Source organism: Scyliorhinus torazame, chromosome 5 (assembly GCF_047496885.1).
Source record: "Scyliorhinus torazame isolate Kashiwa2021f chromosome 5, sScyTor2.1, whole genome shotgun sequence".
Lineage (NCBI taxonomy): Eukaryota > Metazoa > Chordata > Chondrichthyes > Carcharhiniformes > Scyliorhinidae > Scyliorhinus > Scyliorhinus torazame.
This window is the reverse complement of record NC_092711.1, coordinates 127,138,280-127,162,171: the sequence shown is the minus strand read 5'-3', so window position 1 is coordinate 127,162,171 and position 23,892 is coordinate 127,138,280. Positions and strand designations below refer to the sequence as shown.

General features: G+C 46.2%; 2 protein-coding genes across 7 annotated transcripts in view; one reads left to right on the top strand and one right to left on the bottom strand.

Moving 5' to 3' along the window:
- The window catches only part of LOC140421368 (uncharacterized), a 55,074-nt gene that overhangs the window by 1,214 nt on the left and 29,968 nt on the right, over positions 1 to 23,892 (top strand). The window lies entirely within an intron of this gene.
- LOC140421833 (uncharacterized) overlaps positions 1 to 23,892 on the bottom strand; it is a 51,969-nt gene that overhangs the window by 18,805 nt on the left and 9,272 nt on the right. For 2 of the 6 annotated variants that reach the window (XR_011947112.1, XR_011947115.1), the window contains one exon: positions 12,694 to 17,035. The exons of 2 other annotated variants lie outside the window; for them this stretch is intronic. The gene's annotated coding sequence lies outside the window, so the exon portion shown is untranslated. Of the gene's footprint in view, positions 1 to 12,693; positions 17,036 to 18,304; positions 19,928 to 20,940; positions 23,829 to 23,892 lie in introns of those variants that run through there. 2 more of the 6 variants (XR_011947114.1, XM_072506804.1) reach the window with 2 other exon arrangements.

Genomic DNA, 23,892 nt, shown 5'->3' with positions numbered 1-23,892 from the left:
TTCATCGACGCATTCACACTGGAGAGAGGCCGTTCACGTGCTCACAGTGTGGGAAGGGATTCACTCAATTATCCAGCCTGCAGTCACACCAGCGACTTCACAATGCGGAGAGACCATTCACCTGCTCTCAGTGTGGGATGGGATTCACTTGGTTATCTCACCAGCAGGCACACCAGCGAATTCACACTGGAGAAAAAACGTTCACCTGCTCTGAGTGTGGGAAAAGATTCACTCAGCTATCTCAGTTGCAGTCACACCAGCGGGTTCACACTGGGGAGAGGCCATTCACCTGCTCCCAGTGTGGGAAGGGATTCATTCAATTATTCAACCATTCAATTATTCAACCTACAGACACATCAGCGAGTTCACACTGGGGAGCAGTCGTTTACCTGCACTCAGTGTGGGAAAGGATTCATTGATCTTTCCACCCTGCAGAAACATCAGCAAGTTCACAGTGGGGAGAGGTTGTTCACCTGCTCTGTGTGGGAAAGAATTCACTCGGTTATCTCACCTGCAGAGACACCACCAAATTCATACTGGGGTGAGGCCATTCACCTGCTCTCAGTGTGGGAAGGAATTCACTCGGTTATCGTACCTGCAGAGGCATAAGCAAGTTCACACCAGGGAGAAGCCATTTACCTGCTCTCAGTGTGGGCAGGGATTTGCTCAGTTATATCACCTGCAGTCACACCAGCGAGTTCACACTGGAGAGAAGCCATTCACCTGCTCTCAGTGCAGGAAGGGATTCATTGATTTATCTACCCTGCAGAGACATCAGCGAATTCACACTGGGGAGACCGTTCACCTGCCCTCAATGCGGAAAGGGATTTATTGATTCATCCAACCTGCTGAGACACCAGCGAGTTCACACTGGGGAGCGGCTGTTCACCTATACTATGAAAGGTCCAACACTGGGAAGTTTTGTAAGAACAAAGAGACCTTGGCGTTTGTCCATAGATCTCTGAAGGCAGAACATAGAACATTACAGCGCAGTACAGGCCCTTCGGCCCTCGATGTTGCGCCGACCTGTGAAACCACTAGCCCATCTACACTATTCCCTTATCGTCCATATGTCCATCCAATGACCATTTGAATGCCCTTAGTGTTGGCGAGTCCACTATTGTTGCAGGAAGGGCATTCCACGCCCTTACTACTCTCTGAGTAAAGAACCAACCTCTGACATCTGTCTTATATCTACCTCCCCTCAATTTAAAGCTATGTCCCCTCGTGCTAGACATCACCATCCGAGGAAAAAGGCTCTCACTGTCCACCCTATCCAATCCTCTGATCATCTTGTATGTCTCAATTAAGTCACCTCTTAACCTTCTTCTCTCTAACGAAAACAGCCTCAAGTCCCTCAGCCTTTCCTCATAAGATCTTCACTCCATATCAGGCAACATTCTGGTAAATCTCCTCTGCACCCTTTCCAACGCTTCCACAACCTTCCTATAATGCGGCGACCAGAATTGCATGCAATACTCCAAATGCGGCCACACCAGTTTTGTACAGCTGCAACTCAATCCCTCTACCAATAAAAGCTAACACACCGTACGCCTTCTTAACAACCCTCTCAACCTGAGTGGCAACTTCCAGGGATCTATGTACATAGACACCGAGATCTCTCTGCTCATCCACACCGCCAAGAATCTTACCATTAGCCCAGTACTCTGTCTTCCTGTTATTCCTTCCAAAATGAATCACCTCACACTTTTCTGCATTAAACTCCATTTGCCACCTCTCAGCCCAGCGCTGCAGCTTATCTATGTCCCTCTGTAACTTATAACATCCTTCCGCACTGTCCACAACTCCACCGACTTTAGTGTCATCTGCAAATTTACTCACCCATCCTTCTACGCCCTCCTCCAGGTCATTTATAAAAATGACAAACAGCAGTGGCCCCAAAACAGATCTTTGAGGTACACCACTAGTAACTGGACTCCAGTCTGAACACTTCCCATCAACCACCACCCTTTGTCTTCTTCCAGCTAGCCAATTTCTGATCCAAACTGCTAAATCTCCCTGAATCCCATGCTTCCGTATTTTCTGCAGTAGCCTACCGTGGGGAACCTTATCAAACGCTTTACTGAAATCCATATACACCACATCAACTGCTTTACCCTCATCCACCTGTTTGGTCACCTTCTCAAAGAACTCAATAAGGTTTGTGAGGCACGACCTACCCTTCACAAAACCGTGTTGACTGTGTCTAATCAAATTATTCCTTTCCAGATGATTATACACCCTATCTCTTATAAACCTTTCCAAGATTTTGCACACAACAGAAGTAAGGCTCACTGGTCTATAGTTACCGGGGTTGTCTCTACTCCCCTTCTTGAACAAGGGGACAACATTTGCTATCCTCCAGTCTTCTGACACTATTCCTGTAGACAAAGATGACTTAAAGATCAAAGCCAAAGGCTCAGCAATCTCCTCCCGAGCTTCCCAGAGAATCCTAGGATAAATGTCATCCGGCCCATGGGACTTATCTATTTTCACACTTTCCAGAATTGTTAACACCCCCTCCTTATGAACCTCAAGCCCTTCTAGTCTAGTAGCCTGAATCTCAGTATTCTCCTCGACAACATTGTCTTTTTCCTGTGTGAATACTGACAAAAAATATTCATTTAGCACCTCTCCTATCTCCTCGGACTCCAAGCACAACTTCCCACTACTGTCCTTGACTGGCCCTACTCTTACCCTAGTCATTCTTTTATTCCTGACATATCTATAGAAAGCTTTAGGGTTATCCTTGATCCTACCTGCCAAAGACTTCCCCTCCTGGCTCTTCTTAGCTATCTCTTTAGGTCCTTCCTAGCTAACTTGTAACTCTCGAGCGCCCTAACTGAACCTTCATGTCTCATCTTTACATAAGCCTCCTTCTTCCTCTTGACAAGTGTTTCGACTGCCTTAGTAAACCACGGTTCCCTTGCTCGACCACTTCCTCCCTGCCTGACAGGTACATACTTATTAAGGACACGCAGTAGCTGTTCCTTGAACAAGCTCCACATTTCCATTGTGCCCATCCCTGCAGTTTTCCTCTCCATCCGATGCATCCTAAGTCTTGCCTCATCGCATCATAATTGCCTTTCCCCCAGAGATAACTCTTGCCCTGCGGTATATACCTATCCCTTTCCATCACTAAAGTAAACGTAATCGAATTGTGGTCACTATCACCAAAGTGCTCACCTACTTCCAAATCTAACACCTGTCCTGGTTCATTACCCAGTACCAAATCCAATACGGCCTCGCCTCTCGTTGGCCTATCTACATACTGTGTCAGGAAACCCTCCTGCACACATTGGACAAAAACGGATCTAAAGTACTCGAACTATAGCGTTTCCAGTCAATATTTGGAAAGTTAAAGTCCCCATAACAACTATCCTGTTGCTTTCGCTTCTATCCAGAATCATCTTTGCAATCCTTACCTCTACATCTCTGGAACTTTTCGGAGGCCTATAGAAAACCCCTAACAGGGTGACCTCTCCTTTCCTGTTTCTAACCTCAGCCCATACTACCTCAGTAGACGAGTCCTCATCAAATGTCCTTTCTGCAACCGTAATACTGTCCTTGACTAACAAAGTCAACCCTCCCCCTCTTTTACCACCTTCCCTGAGCTTGCTGGAATATCTAAACCCCGGCACCAGCAACAACCATTCCTGTCCCTGCTCTATCCATGTCTACGAAATGGCCACAACATCAAAGTCCCAGGTACCAACCCATGCCGCAAGTTCACCCACCTTATTCCGGATGCTCCTGGCATTGAAGACACACTTTAAACCACCTTCTTGCCTGTCGGTGCACTCCTGCAACTTTAAAGCCTTACTCATGACCTCACTACTCTTAACCTCCTGTATACTGGAGCTACAATTCAGGTTCCAAGCCCCTGCTGAACTAGTTTAAACCCTCCCGAAGAGCATTAGCAAATTTCCCCCCCAGGATATTGGTACCCCTCTGGTCCAGGTGTAGACCATCCTGTTTGTAGAGGTCCCACCGAGCCCAGAATGAGCCCCAATTATCCAGAAATCTGAAACCCTCCCTCCTGCACCATCCCGGCAGCCACGCAGTCAACTCCTCTCTTTCCCTATTCCTCGTCTCGCTATCGCGTGGCATGGGTAACAACCCAGAGATAATAACTCTGTTTGTCCTAGATCTAAGTTTCCACCCTAGCTCCCTGAATTCCTGCCTTACATCCCTATCCCTACCTATATCGTTGGTACCGATGTGGACCACGACTTGGGGCTGCTCACCCTCCCCCTTAAGGATCCCGAAAACACTATCCGAGACATCACGCACCCTGGCACCTGGGAGGCAACACACCAACCGCGAGTCTCTCTTGTTCCCACAGAATCTCCTATCTATCCCCCTAACTATGGAGTCTCCAATGACTAATGCTCTACTCCTCTCCCCTCTTCCCTTCTGAGCAACAGGGACAGACTTTGTGCCAGAGACCTGCACCCCATGGCTTACCCCTGGTAAGTCGTCCCCCCAACAGTATCCAAAGCGGTATACGTGTTACTAAGGGGAACGACCACAGGGGATCCCTGTACTGACTGCTTCCTCCCAGCCCCTCTCACCATCACCCATCTATCTTTATTCTTTGGAGTAACTACATCCCTGAAGCTTCTATCTATGACCACCTCTCCCTCCCGAATGATCCGAAGTTCATCCAGCTCTGAGGAGCTGGAGATGGGTGCACTTCCCACAGATGAAATCAGCAGGGACTGTCGGCGTCCCTCACCTCAGACATTCTGCAGGAGGAACATTGCACTACCTTCCCTGCCATCCCCTCTAGAAAAAAAGAAAAAGAGCTTACCTGTTATTCACTCCCCTTCTCAGCAAGCACTCACTCAGCAACCTCTGTACCCTGCACGATAACACCTGAGGGGAAATAAAAGAAAAACTACTTACCAGTCATCAGCCAATCCCTTACATGCAGGCTGTGGCGTCACGGTTCTTCTTTCCTCGAGCCTTCCTCTTGATCTTTACAGCGGTTGGGTTTTTTTTGGTTACAGGAGGGGGTAGGGAGGGAAACACTGAAGAAGTGTTTCGGGTTTAAGTGTCACTTAACAACAGCTCCTCCACAAACCACCTTCAAGTTAGGGTGACCACAATGGAGATATGCAAATTTCCCTTGCAACAGCCAATTAGCAGCTCTGCTGTACTGCCCTCTGCTGGATGCTTGTCTTCACTTGAACAGCTACGGTTTGTAGCTCAGGTACACCTTCAAGTTAGGGTGACCACAACAGAGATATGCAAATTTACCTTGCAACAGCCAATTAGCAGCTCTGCTGTGCTGCCCTCTGCTGGATGCTTGTCTTCACTTGAACAGCTAGGGTCTGTAGCTCAGGTACACCTTCAAGTTAGGGTGACCACAATGTAGATATGCAAATTTCGCTTGCAACAGCCAATCAGCAGCTTCGCTCTACTGCCCTCTGCTGGGTGAAGGGCAGCTTAATAGCGTGGTGAAAAACGCATATGGGACATTCACTTTTATCAATCAGGGCATAGATTACAAAAGCAGGGAGGTCATGATGGAGCTGTACAGAACTTTGGTGAGGCCACAGCTGGAGTACTGTGTGCAATTCTGCTCACCACATTATAGGAAGGGTGTGATTGCATTGGAGAGGGTGCAGAGGAGATTCACCAGGATGTTGCCTAGGGTGGAACATTTCAGTTATGAACAGAAGTTGGATAGGCTTGGGTTGTTTTTGTTGGAGGTGAGAAGACTGAGAGGCAACATGATCAAGGTGAACATGATTATGAGGAACATGGGTGGATAGGGAGCAGCTGTTCCCCTCAGTTGAAGGGTCAGTCACAAGTTCAAGGTCAGGAGCAGGAGGTTTGGGGGGAAATTGAGGAGAAATTAGTTTACCCAGAAGGTGGTGATGGTCTGGAATGCACTGCCTGGGTAGGTGGCAGAGGCTGTTTGCCTCACATCTTCAAAACGTACCTGGATGAGCACTTGGCATGTCATAATATTTAAAGCTATGGGCCAAGTGCAGGTAAATGGGATTAGGTAGACAGTTCAGGTGTTCTGTATGTGTCGGTGCAGACTTGATGGCCCAAAGAGCTTCTTCTGCACTGTGTGATTCTGTGATTATGGAAGCTCAATTCTGAAGAAGAGTCATATTGGGTTCAAAACACTTGTAATTTCCACAGATGCTGGCAGACCTGCTGAGATTTTGCAGCACATTTTGCCTATACTTGAGTCAGCCTTTAATCTCTGTTTAGTGCACTGTTCAACCACAGGGGTGCGTGTGTCTGAGAAGTAACAAGCTGGAAACCCTTTCCCTTCACCTCCTGCAGCACTACAGCAGATACACATTGTTCTGACTCAGACAGCAGGACTGTGGAATTAATTGGATAGATCTTCCAAAGAGCCAGTACAGGCATAATGGGCTGAATGGTTTCCATCTGTGCTCGATCTTTCTATAAAACCAGTGATTATTCAGATCGAGAGAGAAAGGAAGAAGAATCAGTGACGGTGGAATTAAACACAACCAGAGCCAACATCTCTTGAGGAGGAGAGTGGGAAAAGTGTTAAAGCTGAGTGTCTTCCAACAGGTGGTTTCAATCACTTTGAGAAATTATATATAGCAGAGCGCAAATTCACTAGGATTTATGTGTATGTTTTCAATTAATGCATTTCAAACGGTTAATAAAATGATTTTCTATTTCCTTTTTGGACATTCAATGGCGCTGCCGCTACCCAACATTCCATGTGGGTGTGAATATGTCCTATTCAGACTACAGGAAGCGAATGCGCCCGCGCGGTTCTGGAGGGTCTCTGGAGCATGCGCAGTGTCATTTTGCTCAGCCCTGCGCGAGAGGGTTTCGGTCCCGGGTGAGCGTCGGTCAGGCGGACGGAGGAATGGGCTCACCGGGGGGAGCGGAGAATTGGGGCCGCATTTCGGCTGGGAAGGCTTCAGAAAGACTTTGTTTAGGCCACAAAGTCCAAATAAGAGCCCGCAGGCCTTGAGTTAGCAGCTCCGGGCCTTTTCCCAGGAACAGGTCAATGGTGAACGGTCGCCACCTTAGTTCAGCGGGAAGTGTATCGAATGCAAGGCCATGTTGGTGATGCCACAGAGTGGGCGGGGCTTCAGGGTCCCGGTGACCAGGAGACAAAATAATTCACTCGATTGATTTTATTCTCATTCCACCCACAGGAGCAGGAGACCGGCCTGGTTTTCTTTCAATTCATCTTATGAGATGTGGGTGTCGTTGGTTAGGCCAGCATTTATTGCTCATTCCTAGTTGCCTTTCAGAAGATGCTGGTGAGCTGCCTTCTTGAACTGCTGCAGGTACACCCACATTGCTGTTAGGGAGGGAGTTAATGACTGCCATCTTTAGAGGGACAAGGAGCTGCGAATCCAGTTGGGTTTTTATGACAATTCAACAGTTTTCACGCTCACGTTTTCCGAGTTCCGGCCCCACCAATGACCAGATTCATTCAGCTCAATTTCACAACCTGCCTTTGTGTTTTTGTGGGTTCTCTCTCACTCCCTATTTTCTGTTTTAAATCAGTTTCACAGGATATTAGAAGGGGAGGATTTGGAGTCAGAAAACTAAAGTAAAACATCACATCAGGATCAGGTGGAGCCTCCCAACGTACGGATTTTGAACATGGAAGGAAAAAGCACCATTCACAGTGGGGGGAAACCATACACGTGTTCTGTGTGTGGACGAGACTTCAGCCGATCATCTGGCCTGTCAAAACACCAACGTTTGTCACACGGGGAGAAACCGTGGAAATGTGAGGACTGTGGGAAGGGATTAAGATCCCCGTCTGACCTGGAAACTCATCGGCGCAGTCACACCGGGGAGAAACTGTTCACCTGCTCCGTGTGGGGAAAAGGATTCTCCCAGTTCTGCCACCTGCTGACACACCAGCGAGTTCACACTGGAGAGAGGCCATTCATCTGTTCCAACTGTGGAAAGGGATTCACTCAGTCATCCCACCTGCTGACACACCAGAGAGTTCACACTGATGAGAGACCTTTTAAATGCTCAGACTGTGGGAAGTGCTTCAAAAGTACCAGGGAGCTGATGTACCATCAGCGTCTTCACACTGACGAGAAACCGTTCCGGTGCTCTTATTGCGGGACTGGGTTCAAACAATCATCTGTCCTCATTATACATCAGCGAATTCACACTGGGGAGAGGCCGTTCACCTGCTCTGTGTGTGGGAAGGGATTCACTCAGTCATCTGACCTGCTGTCACACAGATGGGTTCACTCTGGGTAGAAGCCACTTAACTGCGTTGAGTGTGGGAAGGGATTCACTCGTTCATCCATCCTGCTGCAACACCAGCGCCTTCACAGTGGGGAGAGACCGCTCTCGTGCTCCAAATGAGGGAATAAATTCATTCAGCCATCCTTACGGAATACTATGTTCACACTGAGGAGAGACCTGTTCAATGCCCAGATTGAAGGAAGTGCTGTAGATTTTCAGGAACTGCTGTCCCATCAACATATTCACACTGATGAGAGATCAATCACCTACATTCCCTGTGGGTTCACTCTTCAGCTCACTGTACACCAGCAAATTCACAGCGGGGTGAGGTGGTGCACCCGGTCTGAAAGTGGGAATGGATTTGATTAGTTATCCCATGTCCGGAGTCACCAGTCAGTTCACAGCTAACCACACTGATTGGATTTTACTGATAATCACATCTCGGATTGAACTGGGTTTGTCTCTGCTAATAATAATCTCCAGCCCAGTTATAGTGTTTATTATTCTGGATAAAAGTCAAATCAATCATCTTTGTGTTCAATACAGTCAATTCGGGGACACGTCAGCGTGGGGGTGGCCGTGTTTTCGGGAGCCCTGGCACCACTTGACCATTAATCCTCTTCTTTATCCAGATGCACAATACCATAATTATTTGATCCTGACCTGTATCTGATCTGTGTTATGTTCCAGGAAGATCCAGGTACAACTTTGGTGGCGGGGAGCAGAGTTCAGTTGAGACAATCATTGGCTGAATGAGGCAGTCAGAGATGGCTGGACTGGGGTCCAGTCGCAGTGGTGGATTCCCTGATGGATGGAGGCGGCCGGGCTGGGGTCCAGTCACAGTGGTGGTTTCACTGGTGGACGGAGGAGGCCAGAGGCCGGACTGGGGTCCAGTCACAGAGTTGGTTTCCCTGGTGGACGGAGGTGGATGGACTGGGGTCCAGTCACAAGAGGTGATTTCCCTGCTGAACGGAGGCAGCCGGGCTGGGTCCAGCCGCAGGGGTGATTTCCCTGGTGGACGGAGGCAGCCGGGCTGGGGTCCAGTCACAGGAGTGATTTTCTTGCTGAATGGAGGCAGCCGGGCTGGGTCCAGTCGCAGTCGGGGTTTCCCTGGTGGACAGAGGCGGTCAGAAGCCGGGCTGGGCCTAAACGATGGCTGTCATTGTGAGTTGTTGTGGATGACGATTTCGGCTCCTCAGCCCAAATTATTTATGAATTGGGGGATGTCCTAAAGAGAACGGATGAAATAGAGAAGAGAACCCTGTCAGTCAATGGAGCAGCTTCCTGAGTGAGGCCTCGCCTTCAGTCCTTAGAAATCCTGCTGCATGGGAGGTTGAACATCCTGGTTGATTTGACGAGTTGGGGCTGGAGAAGGGATATCCGTGCGCCCGGTCTCCCGAGGGGAGCTGGGAATGAATTCCCGGCTGAATTTGAGAACAGGCTGCCATACTTTCACAATCTCGAATTGAAGGTTCGGTGTTTTGAGTTTGACGGAGAACATTGTATCCACTCTTCACAGCCTGGGGTCGGTCGGGGACCCCGACCACTGGTCTTACATTGTCTCGTCCTCGGGTGTTTTTTGGGAAGGGTTGGAGGCGCCAGACATGGTGGACCGTGGGTAATTGTTTACGGGCGTTTCGGGACGACGACATGGCGGAGTGCAGGGACTTGGGGGAACTCTGGATGGTTCCAGATTGTTGCTCCACGATCCTTGGTGGCTGTGGCCTTTCCAATCTCCCTGGATGGTTATATTAGTCTGCAGTTCATCATTAATCCTGACCTTTGTTCCTCTGTGACTTTACTCCTGATTTCGTGTTATTGCATTTTATCCCGGCAAGGGTGTATGATATATGAGCAGTGAACAACAAAGAACAAAGAAATGTACAGCACAGGAACAGGCCCTTCGGCCCTCCAAGCCCGTGCCGACCATGCTGCCCGACTAAACTACAATCTTCTACACTTCCTGGGTCCGTATCCCTCTATTCCCATCCTATTCATGTATTTGTCAAGATGCCCGTTAAATGTCACTATCGTCCCTGCTTCCACCACCTCCTCCGGTAGTGAGTTCCAGGCACCCACTACCCTCTGCGTAAAAAACTTGCCTCGTACATCTACTCTAAACCTTTCCCCTCTCACCTTAAACCTATGCCCCCTAGTAATTGACCCCTCTACCCTGGGGAAAAGCCTCTGACTATCCACTCTGTCTATGCCACTCATAATTTTGTATACCTCCATCAGGTCTCCCCTCAACCTCCTTCGCTCCAGTGAGAACAAATTTTTTTTTTTTTTTTTTTTGAGGTGAGGTGTTGTTGCCTGTTACCAATGAAAACAGTGGGGTTTTCTTGGTGGAAGACGGTTTCAGTTTTTTGGTGATGGTGAGTCTGAATGGTGCCTCTGCTTTGGATGGAGATGAGTGAGGTCTGTTGTGTCGTGAGTCTTGACAGGGTGTAGAGTCCTTGGTTGTTTTATGGAGCAGAGCGTGCACCATAGGGCCATGTTCATGGCTTTAACCTGAGATACCAACACTTTTCAATATCCTTTTATTCTCCGTGTGAAGGGAAGCACTGACCATGTCAATTATAATCTGAACCGATTGTATGAATTATTTGCTGTGTAATGTATATATTATATGGAATAATGATCAGTCTACTGAACTTGATTTTGGGGATTTGTTGCATCTTGTGGTTGAATGAAAGATATCCCCTTAGAACAAATATATTTGTGAATTATTTCTGTACTTTTCTTTATTTTGGGGTTAAAGAATGTTGACTTGACCCTGTAAAGGTGCAGACAGGTCTCTGATCTGAGAAAAAATACATTACAAAGTGTCACTGGTGCCTCATTATGAATGGAATTGGGGGAAAGTATGTTTTGGAGCAAACCCCAGCAGGATGCAGAAATCTTATCCTATATTTTCTTTAGGTGTATGAGCGATCGCTACATGTGAAGGTGTGCACCATTTTACCCTGTTTTCATGGCTTTATCCTCTTCTGTCTCTTTCTCCAGTTTATCTGTGATGTGGAGATGACGACGTTGGATTGGGGTGGGCACAGTAAGAAGTCTTGCAACACAATTTAAAGCTATGGCCAAGATGGCGCCGGAGCGAGGTGACTCTCTGCGAGCTCTCCCAAACAGATCCACTTTTTACTTAACCTATACTCGTTCTAATCTTTTAAAAATTAATTTTAAAACTAACATTATTACTAACCTCTCTCTCTTATCCCTATTATGTATTTTATTTTATTCCCTTTTCTTCTCATGTACTTAATGATCTGTTGAGCTGCTCGCCGAAAAATACTTGTCACTATACCTCGGTACACCTGACAATAAACAAATCCAATATCCTGGTGTTGCTTCTTCATTAGGTGAGTAGCACAGCTCCTTCATCATTCACCTGAGGTTGGAGCTACGTTCTGAAAGCTCGTGATTCGAAACAAACCTGTTGGACTTTAACCTGGTGTTGTCAGACTTCTCACTGTGTCCAGTTTATCCATTCACCATTTCCCCCGGTATAAACGGAGGTAAAAGTTTAATCCTGTCTTTTTCTGTATTCATGTACACAGAAGGATTGTTGTACTGTACCAGTTGAGGGTTATTTGTGAAAACGGAAAAACTCTTAATAAAAATATACATTAAAGTGACCCAGTTCGAGATTCTCCAACAAGAGGAAACATCCTCTCCACTTCCACAACATAGGATTTTATATGTTTCAATCTTACTTAAGCTCCATGGGATACAAGCCTAGCCTGTCCAACCTTTCTTCACAAGCCCATTCCTTAGCGGCTGCACCTCGACAGGATTGGGTCAGATTGGTGAAGATCACCTCCTGGTGAAGAACGACACAAGGTTCAGGAGTAAGAAAGCTCTCCATGTTTCAGTTTGGTGATGTCAAGACATTGAAGTCACCAAAATAATATTGATTTGATGTAAAATAGCCGGAGTAAGGCAGTTTACTGGGACTTGTGTAGTCTCTAGTGAGATATCCTTACTGTTGAGTATACCTTCCATGAACAAGGTACAAATGCAACTGAACATAGAGCAAGATACGACTGAACTAATCTCTTTATGCGTCTTCTCTACAGTTGTAGCACTGCACTCCGTATGTTTCACCCGATGTCCATGTATTTACATAATGCACTTATCCGTCCTATGTATTTCACGTATGGAGTGGTCTGCCTGGACTCCACTCAGAACAATACTTTTCACTGTACCTCGGTTCACATGACAAATCTAAATCAAAGGTTGGGCTTTACTATCGTCTTGCTGAGGGATTTAAATACTGGGAACACTCCTGGTTCATAATGGACTTCCAGGTTTTTAGTCCCACAGTTCCTGCTGACTGTCCACACGGCCTGCAAACTGCCTCTGTGAGGAAATAAAAGTCATGACGGATCATACATTGTTGAACTGTTGACACCATTGACTCTGACCTTATTAAATCAACAACGGCGACTTCTTCACTGTAATTAACCCAGGCTTGTTTCACTTGCATTTACATCAGAGTTCTGTTAATTTCTATCTATCTACATTTAAAGGAATTCCAATTCCCAAAACTGCAAGTTCTTTTATAAAACATATTCAGAACAAAGTCAGCAGCGCGGTTCAATTCCCGTACCAGCTTACCCGAATAGGCGCCGGAATGTGGCGACTAGGGGCTTTTCACAGTAACTTCATACTTGTGACAATAAAAGCTTATTATTATTATATGATATGAAACAAAATGTTTGCAACAGCCAGCAGGAGCACGATGGGCTGAATTACCTCCTGTGCTCTATGAGCCTCATTGAAAGGCAGAGATTTGTCTTCCATTGTGGGTGACATTAAAGAGAGCAGGGTCTGCTCTTCTCTGTATAGTTTAACTCTTACATCTCCGCGAACATTCTCTGAAGTGGCAGATGGAGTTTAATATGGAGAATGTGAGGGGATGTGATTTGGCAGATGGGATAGGGAGAGGCAATGTAGACTGAATGACAGTTCGAAAGAGTGAACAGGGACAAATAAAGCTGGGAATTGTTGTGCAGAGATATTGAAGGCGACAGGACAGAGTGAGGGAGGAATTAGCAAAGCAAATGGGATCTTGGGCTTCAGAAATAAAGGTATTGAGTACAAAGACAGGGAAGTTATGCGGAACATTTCTAAAGCTCTGGTTAGGCCACAACTAGAATATTGAGTCCAGTTCGGGTCACCACACTTTAGGAAGGATGTGAGGGTCATTGAGAGGGTAGAGCGGAGAGTTACCAGAATGGTTCCAGGGATGAGGAATCACAGAATTGTTACTGTGCAGGAGATCATTTGTCCCATCGTGTCTACACCGGCTCTGCAAACAAGCATTGTGGCTCAGTGCCATTCCCCAGCCTTTACCCCATAACCCTGCAGACTGGAGAAAGTGGGCTTGTTCTCCTCGGAGAAAAGGGCGTTGAGGAGATTTGATCGAGCTGGACACGTTTATGATGTGTTTGGACAAGGTGAATAAAGAAAAGGTATTCCCATTCGCTGATGGTGCAAGGAGGAGGGGACACAGATTGAAGCTTTTGGTCAAGAAATGTGGGGGTGGGGAATGTGAGGAAGAATATTTTGATGCAGCCAGTGGTAATGACCCGGCACTCTCAGCCACGAGGGTAGTGGAAGCAGAGAAATCAATCGTTTTTGAAATGAAATTGGATGGGCACTTGTGAGAGATTAGATTTCAGGGTTACAGGGCAATGGGATTGAATGGTTTGGTCTCCAGAGAACTGGTATGGACATGACCGGATTCATGGCCCATTTCCTACCAGAGTGACTGATCTGAAATTTCAGCTGCTCCAGTCTCTGCAACTAACTGAAGTCCCCTGTCCCTGGTGCCAATCTCATCAATCCACTCTCCAGACTCGGTAAGAACCTTAACTCTTCCTTCGATAGAGATCCCATATATTGGCATCCATTCCAGGGACTGACTTGGAAATCAGGGAACATATGATCAACTTGTTTAGAATCAGGGTTAGACTACACATTGATCTCCTTTTTGAAAAAGGGAATAGAGACACTGGAGAAGATACAAAGAATCTCAAGAATAACGCCAGAACTGAGAGCAGTGAAACCTCAGGAAAGGCTGGGTGCTTTTCTCTGAAAAAGAGAAAACTGACCGGATGAAATCTTTTCAGATTATGAAGGGATTAATAATCGAATAGGGATTGCATGAGAAACCTCTTTACCCAGCGAGTGGTGAGAATGTGGAACTCACGCCCACAGCGAGTGGTTGACGTGAACAACATGAATACGTTGAAGGAGGGTGAGTGGTGAGGATGACACAAAGAGTCTACAGAGAGATACAGACAGGTTCGGTGAGAGGCAAAAACCTTGGCAAATGGAATATAATGGAGGAAAATGTGAAGTTATGTACTTTGGCAGGAAGAATAAAGGATCTGAATGTTGTTTAAATGGGGAAAGACTGCAAAAAGCTGCAGCACAGAGGGACTTGGGGTCCTTGTGGATAAATCACAGAAATCTAGGTGAAGTCTCTTGCCAGTTTTGATTTGATTTATTGTCACATGTATTAGTATACAGTGAAAAGTGTTGCTTCTTGCATGCTGTACAAACAATGCATACCGTACATAGGGAAGGAAGGAGAGACTACAGAATATGTTAGTCATAACTGGGATGTAGAGGAAAGATCAATTTAATACGAGGTAGGTCCATTCAAGTCTGATGGCAGTAGGGAAGAAACTGTTCCTGAGTCGGTTGGTACGTGATCTCAAACTTTGGTATCTTTTTCCTGACGGAAGAAGGTGGAAGAGAGTATGTCCGGAATGCGTGGGGTCCTTAATTATGCTGGTTGTCTTTCCGAGGTAGCGGGAATTATAGATAGAGTCAATGGATGGGAGGCTGGTTTGCGTGATGGACTGGGCTACATTCACGCCCTTGGGCAGAGCAGGATCCATACCAAACCATGATATAACAAGAAAGAATGCTTTCAATGATGCATCTGTAAAAGTTGGTGAGAGTCGTAGCTGACATGCCTAATCTCCTCAGTCTTCTGAGAAAGTAGAGTCATTGGTGGGCTTTCTTAATTATATTGTCGGCATGGGGGACCAGGACAGGTTGTTGGTAATCTGGACACCTAAAAACTTGAAGCTCTCGACCCCTTCTAAGTTCAGCAGGTAATTGGGATAACAAATGGAATGTTGGTCTTTATTTCAAATGGAATGGGTTGTAAAAATAGGGAAGTCCTGCTCAAACGATCCTGTGAATAGTTACATAGAAACATAGAAAATAGGAGCAGGAGGAGGCCATTTGACCCTTTGAGCTGCTCCGCCATTCATTATGATCATGGCTGATCATCCGATTCAATATCCTGATCCCGCCTCCCTCCTCTCCCCCTCCCTCCCCCTCCTTATCTGTAGAAGCTGGATCATTAAGTATGTTCAAGTTTAAGATAGACAGATTTTTAATCAGTAAGAGAATCAGGGATTATGGGGATAAGGTGGGAAAGTGGAGTTCAAGATCATGTCAAATCAGCCTTGATCTCATTGAATAACAGAGCAGATTAGATGGGCTGAATGGCCTACTTCTGCTCCTACCTCTTGTGGACAGGCTAGATTTGGAATAGATGATGCTGATGGGGAGATGAAGAGGGGTCGGCGGAGGGTCAGGTGCAGCATAAATACTGACACAGACCAACTGAGCCGACCCAATGCAATAGAGACAAATGTATTTATTTTAGATTTACCTGTAGTGGCAGAGAAAACACTATTTACTATCCAGGATAAAATAAATGTACTACATCTGCTTTTGTGAATCACTTCAGTTGGAACGTGCAGTCCCCGTCACAAAACCGGCCCACTGGAAGCAAAGTCGGAAGACTGGCCATTCCAGCAGAAACTCTCTGACTCTCCAACCGTCAGAATGAACATGGTTCATTCCTGGATGTGATTCACAGCAGCAATAACAGCAGAATCCAACCCCTGTCATCATTTATGGACTTGCTGGTGTCTCAGCAGGTTGGATACTTGAGTGAATCCTTTACCACAGTCAAAGCAGGTGAATGGCCTTTCTCCTGTGTGAACTCGCTGATGCAGGCACAGGGTGTATGAATCATGGAATTGCTTCTCACGCTGACAGCAGATGACTGACCTGTCCCTGCTGCCAACTCGCTGGTGTCTCAGCAGATTAGATAAATGACTGAATCCCTTCCCGCACTCGGAGCAAGTGAAAGGCCTCTCCCCAGTGTGAAGTCACTGGTGTGTGTGCAGGTTGGATGAATTGGTGAATTCCTTTCTACATTCAGAGCAGGTGAACGGCCTGTCCCCAGTGTGAACTCGCTGGTGTCTCAACAGGTTGGATGACTGTGTGAATCCCTTCCCAGTCAGAGCAGATGAACGGCCTCTCCCCAATGTGACTGCGTTGATGAGTTTCCAGTGTAGAGGGCGTACAGAATCCCTTCCCACAGTCCCCACATTTCCATGGTTTCTCCACAGTGCAAGTGTCCAATGCCTCTCCAAATTCAATGATCAGTTAAAGCCTCATCAATGCACAAAACCCTTGTATGGTCTCTCCTCAATGTGAATGGTGCAAAGCTTTAACAGGCTATGTCAAGGTAAAAGTCTTCCGCACTCAGTTTGCTGGAACACTCTCACTCGGGGGGGAGGGGGGTTGTCTGATTGCCTTTCTAGTCACACCGATTTTTAAAACCTTTTGAAGCAGACAAACATTTCTCCTTTGAGAGTCAAAGGCCAATGATATTCATGTCCCAGTCAACTCAGTGACTCTCAGATCTTGACGTGATGATTAGTTCAAGATTTCTGTCCCCAAATTCTCTACTAACGTCCTGTAAAAGGAGTTTAGAAAAGTTATCACCATCAGTCCAGGATAGACATTCAGAATAGATAATTCTAGTTCCAATGGAACATTCTTTCCTCTCTTATTTTAAAGAAAGCTGTAAATCTCCATCCACACACACACTGTTCTCAATCTGCTGTACATCCTCCCAATTCTCCTGTAGGTGACAATTTGTGCGACTCCTCTACAGATCCATGCTCACCACTTCCTGTCGAGTACAGCACTAAAAATCTTGATGCAGATGCTAGACTAAAAACATACACGTTTAAATCCCGGATTAAAAATCTGTTTCACCTACAGTACTGTATTGCTTGATCAGAGTTTAGTGAGTCATTGCAGTAGAAATAGATTAAGATAATGATTGTTTATGAACACAAACACGCTGCCTACAAGGGTGGTGAATGCAGACATTCAACTACATCAAACAGGAATTCAATGGGTAATTGAAAGAAACATATTTGAAGGACTATGGGGATATGGACAGTGAATAGGACTGACTGGATTCCTCGACTGAAAGACAACATGGACTCGAGTTGTCAAATGGGACTCCTGTGCTGTAACTATGACTGGAAATATACAACACAGCTACAGTAACAGACAGAAGTAATAATGAATGTTTTTCATGAGGGGAGCTTGGTAGCACAGTGGTTAGCACAGTTGCTTCACAGCTCCAGGGTCCCAGGTTCGATTCCTGGCTTGGGTCACTGTCTCTGCAGAGTCTGTACGTTCTCCCAGTGTCTGCGTGGGTTTCCTCCAGGTGCTCCGGTTTCCTCCCACAGTCCAAAGATGTGCCGGTTAGGTGGATTGCCCATGATAAATTGCCCTTAGTGTCCAAAAAGGTTGGGTTATTGAGTTACGGGGATAGGGTGGAGGCATGTGCTTAGGTGGGGTGCGCTTTCCAAGGGCCGGTGCAGACTCGATGGGCCAAATGGCCTCTTTCTGCACGGCAAATTTTGAAAAATGATAGACCTTATAACACGAGACATATATCTGTCTTATATTAATTCATTATGTCAGCCACAAAACCCTTTAGTTGTGAACATCTGAAAAGAGACCATCCTTTAAGTCAGAAAAATAAAGGGATCAAGTTGAGGGAGCAAAGGATGTCACTGTCTTCGCGAGAGACCTGGGCCAACCTTTCCAGAGTCTGCACCCTCCCTGGATTCACTTCCTTTCCCTCCAGTTCCTGCACTTCAATCATTTAAGCTCAGAATGAGAAAAGAAGTGGAAAGGGGACGAAAAGACGTGTTTTACTCACAGATGTGGGACAGAGGATGAAATTTTACTTGTGTGAAGCTTAATCTTCATTCAGAGATGGAGCAGGAGCAGCAGCAGCTTTGCTGGGCAGGAATGAGCAGATTCACAAGCTCCAGACTCAGACAATAGAGGAAGCTCCTTGTCGCCATTAGTACAAAGCTCATATATTGATTGGCTGCAATCACCGGAAGAGCACTTCCGGTGTGCCAGGTCTTCCCATTGGTTAAGTTCAGCTCCGACCACAATGAGAGGGTGGAACCTGAGCCCACGTGGTGCTGGGAGACACTTTGACCTCCAGACGCGCTGAGCTGTTGTCCAATCCGCTGTGTCTTGCTTCTGTAACCAGTGATATCCTCCCGCTGGCTGGGAACGCCCCTCTGAGGCATTGAAACGTCACAATGGAGCCCGGCCTGAATCAGCCAATAGGAATCACTGTTCTCCGCAGGGACCTCTTCAGCACCACCCTCCCCATCATCTCATGGAGCCAAGGTTTCCAGGGAAACGGTCTGGCCAATGGGGTGGCTCTTGAAAACCGGAAGGACTCTGATCCTCCAGCTTGTGAATGAAGGTTGAGTTAAATACAGACTGAAACCTCCTGTATCCAACGTCTGTGAATAAAACACTTTCTTTTCTCCCATTTCCAATTCTTTTCTAATTTTAGGTTTAAATTTGAACTGGCCACTTAAAAAGGATGCCTTGACTTGCTGACTTGAATCACCCCCTTTTCCCCTTGTGTAACACTGTCTGAGAATAGACATCAGGCTGATCAATGTACTGAAAGTACCTCTGCCACAGAAGATGAGCAGAGATAATGTTCACCCCCCTATAATTCTGCTGTAAATAATTTATCTCACAAACTAATGGACAGATATCACCAAACATTGGTACACCGACAGAGTATGACCCATGCAAGAGCTGATCTATTTTTTGTTAAGACCGGGATCTCAAATTGTTTTAAAAGTATCCGTTCACAATGGAAGATCAGGCAAATTGACCTTTTCTTTGAGATTGTTGTGATTTGTTTTGAATGTTAATTGTTTGAGAATGTTGTCGATTATCTTCACTGCTGGGGAAGAATTTGAAATGAAATGAAAATCGCTTCTTGTCACAAGTAAGCTTCAAATTGTGAGAAATTAACATTGTGTTGTTTTTACATGTATATACTCTGGTTCACAATTAAGATGTCAACAATGAAGCATGATGGGAAAATTAACATGTCAAGTTCTGAGTAAGCTATAGTGAGCGAATTATTATAACAATGTACCAGGATGACCTTCGGGGAAGAACGGGATGTACAATAACAGAACTTGCTAAGCAAGGGGGAGATAGCAGGTGCAAGCAAAGGGCCTCATTCTTATCTTTAACTGCCGGTCCAAGGATGTACCAGGAGCGGATAGAAATCACTGTGCAAGGGAGAGACCAAATAACGGAGCACTAATAAGGGAACTGCCCTGTCTATAGTGTGTGGGATGTGTTTCTCATGGATGGTTTCCCACGGATTGTATTTTCATGGATTGTATATAACAAAGTGATGCTGTGTGAATTCTTTGTGTCTGCTATTGCTTACTGGAGGCACTTCTTCAGAATTTGACTAAGTGTAAATTATTAACAGATGAGCAGTGTTTCTCACAATATGAAGTTTCTGTGAAAAGCCCCTAGTCGCCACATTCCAGCGCCTGTTCGGGGAGGCTGGTACAGGAATTGAACCGTCCTGTTGGCCTGCTTGGTCTGCTTTAAAAGCCAGTGATTTAGCCCAGTGAGCTAAACTGAAATTTGTCACACCTGTCCAAATATCAGCAGAGTTTTCAGAGCAGTTTTTGGATCAGGATTTTCCTGAAACCTCATTGTGAGACAGTACCCTTAATAAGTAAATGCACTTTTTTTAAGCTTCAGAGTTACAAAGCATGATTTCATTCCTGTCGGTAACAATAGATCTCAAAAAATAATGGAAGGGGTTGAACAAAACATGGTACACAAATAGGCTATGGCCTAAGGAAGAAATAATTGGATTTGTTAAGAATGTGGACTATACAAAGATTATAAATAAATAAAAGTACAGCACAGGGACAGGCCCTTCGGCCCTCCAAACCTGTGCCGACCATGTTGTCCATGTAACCTAAAACCTTCAACACATCCAGGGTCCGTAGCCCTGTTTCCCCACCCGATTCATTTATTTGTCAAAACACCCCTTAAACATCACTATCGTACCTGCTTCCACCACCTTCTCCGGCAGCACGTTCCAGGCACCCAATACCTTCTGTGAAAAAAACTTCTCTCACGCATCTCCTCTAAACTTTCCCCTTGCACCTTAAACCTTTGTCCCTTAGTAATTGACTCTTCCACCCTGGGGAAAAAGCTCCTAACTATCCACTCTGTTCATGACTAGATCCAGATCTTGGAATTTTTCATATTCAAATGGAGGGCTAGACATCTGCACACAAAAGCATTTGTCCTGGTGCTGCATCTTTTCAATTAAACAAAAGCTTGGAGGCCAAATGTTCCCTGATGCAGACCCCATGCCAACACATCAAGCAATCAGAATCCACTTGATATTTTTGCATTTAAACAGAAGCTTTAGGTAATTTTTCCCTGCTGCATTCTTCATGGCAGCCCCTCAACCAATCGGAGTCCACTTACCAACCAATTTATACTCAGTCAGCATCAATTGCTCCCTTTTAAATTTGGTATTCTTGCATCTATGCTGATGAGTATAAGAGGAAAAGCTTTGACAGCAATATTCAAATGTTTTTAAAAGATTTATTCCGGTGTGAATTCGCTGGTGTTTCTGCAGGGTGAATTAATGAGAGAATCCCTTCCCACACTTGGAACAGGTGAATGGCCTCCTCCCGGTGTGAATTCACTCGTGTTTCTGCAGGGTGGATGACTGAGTGAATCCCTTCCCACTCTCGGAGCAGTGAACGGTCTCTCTCCAGTGTGAGCGCGTTGGTGAGTCAGCAGATCCATTTTGCTTCTCAAGCTCTTATCACAGTCAGAACACATAAAATGTCTTGTGTCAGAGTGAACATGTTGGTGTGAAGTGAGATGGGTTCGAGTTCTCGAGTTTTACAGCACAAAACAAGGCCCTTTGTCCCATTGTGTCTGTGCCGGCTATCAAGCACCAATCTATTCTAATCTCAGTTTCAGGGATTATTAACATCAACTCAAACAAACTCCAGCTGTCAGAATGAACATGGTTCAGTCCTGGATGTGATTAACATCAATAACAGCAGAGTCCTGGAGGCACTTGTGAACTTGCTGGTGTGTCTGCAGGGTGGATGACCGAATGAATCCCTTCCCACACAGGGAACAGATGAACGCGCCCTCCCTGGTGTGAATGCGCTGGTGTTTCAGCCGGAAGGAATGCTGAGTCAATCCCTTCCCACACACGGAGCAGGTGAACGGCCTCTCTCCAGTGTGACTGCGCTGGTGAATCAGCAGATCCATTTTGCCTTTGAAGCTCTTCTCACAGGCGGAACATTTAAAAGATCTCGTGTCAGAGTGAACACGTTGGTGTGAAGTGAGGTGGGCAGACTGAGTGAATCCCTTCCCACACTCAAGGCAGGTGAATCGTTTCTCCCCAGTGTGAACGTGCTATAAATTGCCCTTCAGTGTGCAAAGATGACGTGGAGTTACGGAGAGAGGGCAGGGGAAGTGCGCCTGCGTGGGATGCTCTTTTTTAGGGTTGGTGCAAACTCAATGGGCCGAATGGCCTCCTTCTGCACTGGAGGGATTCGATGATGCTGCCAGACCTGTTGAGTTAATCTGGCATTTTCAGTTTTAACTCTAAATTACATACATTTTTAATCCACTAATTATATTAATTGAACCACCAACTATGAGGAGCAGTGTGTTGATGTTTCAGCTATTCCAGCCTTGGGTAACTTTGTGGAGTTTGCACATTCTCCCCATGTCTGCGTGGGTTCCCTCTGGGTCCTCCAGTTTTCTCCCACAGCCCAAAGATGTGCAGGTTAGGTGGATTGGCCACGCTAAATTGTCCCTTAGTGGCCAAACAAAGGTTAGGTGGGTGGAGGCATGGGCTTAAGTAGGGTGCCGTCTCCGAGGGCCGGTGCAGGCTCGATGTGCCGAATGGCCTCCTTCTCCACTGTAAATTCTATCATTCTGTTGGATTTTCTCGCTGTCTGATCCGATCTGGTGGTATTTCCCTGACGGTAGCACAGTTGATTCACAGCGCCAGGGTTCCGAGTTCAATTCCCACTTGGGTCACTGTCTGTGCGGAGTCTGTATGTTCTCCCTGTGTTTGCGTGGGTTTCCTCCGGGTGCTCCGGTTTCCTCCCACAAGTCCCGAAAGACGTGCTGTTCGGTGAATTGGACATGTTGAATTCTCCCTCGGTGTACCTGAACAGGCACCGGACTGTGGTGACTAGGGGCTTTTCACAGTAACTTCATTGCAGTGTTAATGTAAGCCTACTTGTGACAATAATAAAGATGTGTTTGTGTATTTTAGGGAACAGGTAAAACTTCCTTGGTTCTACCTGTTGTACCTCAGCTATTCCATCTGTTTTTGGTTAATGTGTCTGGAGTCTTTGCGTTCTCCCAGTCTGTCTCCAATTCTCCTTCCTGTCTCGGGTGTATGGGTCTCGGTAGCTTGGTGTTGTGTTTCATGTTGTTTAGTTGTCTGTCTGTCTCCAGCAGGTATTGTTGTCTCTCGATAATGACTGTGCTGCTACCCTTGTCTTCTGGTGTTATGAACATATCCGTGTTGGATCCAAGCTCCCGGATTGTCTGTCTTTCTCTCCGGGTAAGATTCTGTTTGTCTCTTGTATTTCACTATTGTGACAGGGCAGAGACCTGATTGAAGGATTCAAACATGGGAGTTCTGGGAAAGATGGACAAGGATTTGGGAGGTGACAACATGTTCAAAGAGTTTGGAGCGGAGAGGGAGGTTGAAGATGGGGCAGTAATTTGTAAGGATGGCAGGGTCAAGGGTTTGTTTTATTGAGGAGGGGGTGATGATGGCAGATTTGAAGGACAGAGAGACAGTACCTGAACAGAGAGAAATGTTGACAATATCCGTGGACACAGGGTAGTTGGCTGATCAGTAGCTCAGTGGGAATAGGGTCGATGAAGCAGGAGCTGGGTCTCATGGACAAGATGAGCTCTGAGAGGGCATGAGGGGAGATGGGGCAGAAACTAGAGAAAAAGAGGTGGGTTCAGGGCTCGGGAAAGGATGACATTCAGAGACAGTTTGGTCGGGTGGGCTCGTGGAAGGGAGGGAAGCAGCAGAGGCTGATCGGATTTACTCAATCTCAGTCACAAAGAAGCTCCACAAGCTCCTCACACGTCTTGTTGGAGGTGAGGATGGAAGAGACAGGGGAGAGCGAGAGTACTTCAAAAGGAACTAACTTGTGTCAGAAATATTAAAAATTTCAACACTGCGTATTTAACACAAATCTAATTAATTTGACTTTTAGCCAGAATATTAGCCCCTGTAAAGCTGGAGTTTATCAGCAGAATGAGACCCAAATGAACATGGTTCAGTCCTGAATGTGAATCACAGCAAAATCCAATCACTGTGGTTACTTGTGGCAGCGTTGGTGTCTCAGCAGGTGGGATGACCGAGTGAATCCC